The sequence below is a fragment of the Phaseolus vulgaris genome, unplaced genomic scaffold (assembly GCF_000499845.2).
Source record: "Phaseolus vulgaris cultivar G19833 unplaced genomic scaffold, P. vulgaris v2.0 scaffold_20, whole genome shotgun sequence".
In the NCBI taxonomy this organism is placed as follows: Eukaryota; Viridiplantae; Streptophyta; class Magnoliopsida; order Fabales; family Fabaceae; genus Phaseolus; species Phaseolus vulgaris.
In genome coordinates, this window is record NW_027174089.1 from 336,436 (window position 1) to 341,428 (window position 4,993).

Here is a 4,993-nt window from a genome sequence, read left to right on the forward strand (position 1 = left end):
AGTGTACTGCTTAACTAAATGTTTTCAACTTGTTATTTTCACAATTAACTAATTCAAAACACTTATGATATCTTTGAAAAAACAATTTCACGTGTTAAAATTTTGTTTTGATATGCTTAATAGAGATTTGATTTTAGAACCCCGAAAACTATAGGAAATTGAATGCTCTGTATAATAATAGTTTAAAAGTATCTTAATTATTGAAAACAAGTGCAGTACTTAACTAATTGTTTTCAACTTGTTCTTTTCGCTATTAATTGTTTGAAAACACTTATGATATCATTGAAAAACAATTTCATGTGCTAAAATTGTGTTTTCAGATGTTTAATAGAGATTTCATTTACAATCTAAGGTTTTAGAACCTAGAAAACTATGAGAAGGAGAATGTTGCGTATAATAATAGTTTAAAAGTATCTTAAATATTGAAAACAAGTGTACTACTTAACTAAATGTTTTCAACTTGTTCTTTTCAGTATTAATTGATTGAAAAAAACTTATGATATCTTTGAAAAACAAGTTCATGTGTGAAATTTGTGTTTTCATATGGTTAATAGAAATTTCATTTACAATCTATGGTTTTAGATCCGTTAAAACTATAAGAAAGTGAATTTTTTTGTATACATGTATTATAATACTTTTAAAGTATCTTAACTATTGAAAACAAGTGTACTACTTAACTAAATATTTTCAACTTGTTCTTTTGCTATTAATTGATTGAAAACACTTATGATATCTTTGAAAAACAATTTCATGTGTAAAAGACGCGACAAACCACAGACAAATCAGCACATAACACATGCAAATATGCCACCCATCGTTCCGAGCAACTTTTACTTTGATGCGACTTCTCTGTCAAATGTTATCACATTTTTAAGTTTTTTTATGGGCATTTGAATGTTGTTTATGCCAATTTTCACTAAATGAAGTTGCCACAATCCATAAAGTAAAGACAAATCAGCACATAACACATGCAAATACGCCACCCCTCGTTCCGAGCAACTTTCGATTTTATGCTACTTCTCTGTCAAAAGTTGTCACCATTTAATGTTTTTTATGGCCATTTGAAATTTTTTTATCCTATTATTCACTAAATGAGGTTGCCACAAACCCTAAACTAGTGACAAATCAGCACATAACACATGCAATACGCCACCCCTCATTCCGAGCAACTTTAATTTTTAAACGAATTCTTTGTCAAATGTTATCACCATTTTAAGTTTTTTAATGACAATTTGACGTTTTATTTATCATAATATTCACTAAATGAAGTTTCCACAAACCCTAAACTTATGAGAAATCAACACATAACACATGCAAATAGGTCGGTCATGCCTTGTTCCGAGCAAATTTCATTTTTATCCGACTTCTCTATCAAAAGTTATCACCATTTGAAGAATTTTTATGGTCATTTGAAGTTTGTTTATCCTAATATTCACTAAATAAAGCAACTTTCCTTTTTATACGACTTCTCTGTCAAAAGTTATCACCATTTGAAGTTTGTTTATCCTAATATTCACTAAAGGAAGTTGCCACAAACCCTAAACTACTGACGACTCAGCACATAACACATGCAAATACACCACGCCTCGTTCCGAGCAACTTTCAGTTTTATGCGACTTCTTTTTCAAAAGTTATCACCATTTGAAGTTTTTTTTTGCCATTTGAAATTTTTTTATCCTAATATTCACAAATTGAACTTTCCGCAAACCCTAAAGTACTGATAAATTAGCACAAAACCCGTGCAAATACGCCACGCCTTGTTCCACGCAACTTTCATTTTTATCAGCCCTCACTATCAAAAGTTATCACTATTTGATGTTTTTTTTATGGCTATTTGAAGTTTGTTTATCCTAATATTCAGTAAATGAACTTTCCACAAACTATAAACTAGTGACCAATCAACACATAACACATGCAAATACACCACGCCATGTTCTGAGCACTTTCATTTTTATACGACCTCTCTGTTAAAAGTTATCTCTATATGAAGTTTTTTTATCGCCATTTGAAGTTTTTTTATCCTAATATTCACTAAATAAAGTTTCCACAAGCCCAAAACTACTGACAAATAAGCACATAAGACACGAAATCATGTCACACCTCCTTCCGAGCAACTTTCATTTTTATACGACTTCTCTATCAAAAGTAATCACCATGTTAAATTTTTTTATGGCCATTTGAAGTTTGTTTATCCTAATATTCACTAAATGAAGTTGCCAAAAACCCTAAACTACTGATAAATAAGCACATAACACATGAAAATACGCCACCTCTCGTTCCGAGCAACTTTCATTTTTAAACGACTTCTCAGTCAAAAGATATCACAATTTGAATTTTTTTAATGGCCATTTGAAGTTTTCTTTATCCTAATATTCACTAAATGAAGTTGCCACAAACCCTAAACTACTGAAAAATCTGCACATAACACATGCAAATACGCCATGCCTCGTTCCGAGTAACTTTCATTTTTATCCGACTTCTCTGTCAAAAGTTATTACCATTTGATGTTTTTTATGACCATTTCAAGTTTGTTTATCCTAATATTCACTAAATTAATTTCCCAAAAAACCTAAACTACTATAAATTCAGGACATAACACATGCAAATACGCCACCCCTCGTTCCTTGCAACTTTCATTTTTATGCGACTTCTCTGTCAAAGGTGATCACCATTTGAGGTTTTATTATTGACATTTGAATTTTGTTTATCCTAATATTCACTAAATGAAGTTCCCACAAACCCTAAACAATTGAGAAATCAACACATAACACATGCAAATACGCCATCCCTAGTTGCGAGCACCTTTCATTTTTCTGCAACTTCTCTGTCAAAAGTTCTCACCATTCGAAGAATTTTTATGGCCATTTAAAGTTTTTTTTATCCTAATATTCACAAAATAAAGTTGCCAAATGCCCTAAAATACAGAAAAATAAGCACATAACACATGAAAATATGCCACGCCTCGTTCCGAGCAACTTTTGTTTTTATACGACTTCTCTGTCAAAAGTTATCACCATTTGATGTTTTTTATGGCCATTTCAAGTTTGTTTATCCTAATATTTACTAAATTAATTTCCCACAAAACCTAAACTACTGTAAAATCAGGACATAACACATGCAAATACGCCACCCCTCATTCCGAGCAACTTTCTTTTTTATGCGACTTCTCTGTCAAAGGTGATCACCAGTTCAGGTTTTATTATGGCCATTTGAATTTTGTTTATCCTAATATTCACAAAATAAAGTTCCCACAAACCCTAAACAACTGAAAAATCAACACATAACACATGCAAATACGCCATCCGTAGTTGGGAGCAACTTTCATTTTTATGCGACTTCTCTGTCAAAAGTTATTACCATTCGAAGAATTTTTATGGCCATTTGAAGTTTGTTTATCCTAATATTCACAAAATAAAGTTGCCACATGCCCTAAAATACTGAAAAATAACCACATAACACATGAAAATATGCCACGTCTCGTTTCGAGCAACTTTTGTTTTTATACGACTTCTCTGTCAAAAGTTATCACCATTTGAAGTTCTTTTATGGCTATTTGATATTTTTTTTATCCTAATATTCACTAAATTAAGTAGCCAAAAACCCTAAACTACTGACAAATGAGCTCATAACACATGCATATGCGCCAGCACTCGTTCCGAGCAACTTTCATTTTTAAACGCATTCTCCGTTAAAAGTTATCACAATTTGAAATTTTTTAAAGGCTATTTGAAGTTTTCTTTATCCTAATATTCACTAAATGAAGTTGCCACAAACCCTAAACTACCGAAAAATTATGACATAACCCATGCAAATACGCCACGCCTCGTTCCGAGCAACTTTCGATTTTATCTGACTTCTCTGTCAAAAGTTATTACCATTTGATGTTTTTTATGGCGATTTGAAGTTTGTTTATCCTAATATTATCTAAATGAATGTCCCACAAAACCTAAACTACTGTAAAATCAGGACATAACACATGCAAATACGCCACCCCTCGTTCCGAGCAACTTTCATTTTTATGCGACTTCTCTGTCAAAGTTGATTACCATTTATGGTTTTATTATGGCCATTTCAATTTTGTTTATCCTAATATTGACTAAATGAAGTTCCCACAAACCCTAAACTAATGACAAATCAGGGCATAACACATTCAAATACGCCATCCCTAGTTGCGAGCAACTTTAATTTTTATGCGACTTCTCTGTCAAAAGTTATCACCATTCGATGAATTTTTATAGCCATTTGAAGTTTGTTTATCCTAATACTTATAAAATAAAGTTCTCACATGCCCTTAAATACTGAAAGTAAGCACATAACACATGAAAATATGTTACGCCTCGTTCAGAGCAACTTTCATTTTTATACGACTTCTCTGTCAAAAGTTATCACCATTTCAAGTTTTTTTTATGGCCATTTGAAGTTTGTTTATCCTAATATTCACTAAATGAAGTTGCCAAAAGCCCTAAACTACTCACAAATGAGCATATAACACATGGAAATACGCCACCCCTCGTTCCGAGCAACTTTCATTTTTAAACGCCTTCTCTATCAAAAGTTATCACAATTTGAAATCTTTTAATGGCCATTTAAAGTGTTCTTTATCCTAATATTCACTAAATAAAGTGGCCACAAACCCTAAACTACTGAAAAATCAGCACATAACACATGCAAATACGCCACTCCTAGTTTCGAGCAACTTTCATTTTTATCCGACTTCTCTGTCAAAAGTTTTTACCATTTGATGTTTTTTATGGTATTTATCCTAATATTCACTAAATGAAGTTTCTAGAAACCCTAAACTACTGAAAAATCAGAACATAACTCATGCAAATACGCCACCCCTCGTTCCGAACAACTTTTAGTTTTATACGACTTCTCTGTCAAAGGTTATCACCATTTGAGGTTTTATTATGGACATTTGAATTTTGTTAATCCTAATATTCACTGAATGAAGTTCCCACAAACCCTAAACTACTGACAGATCAACACATAA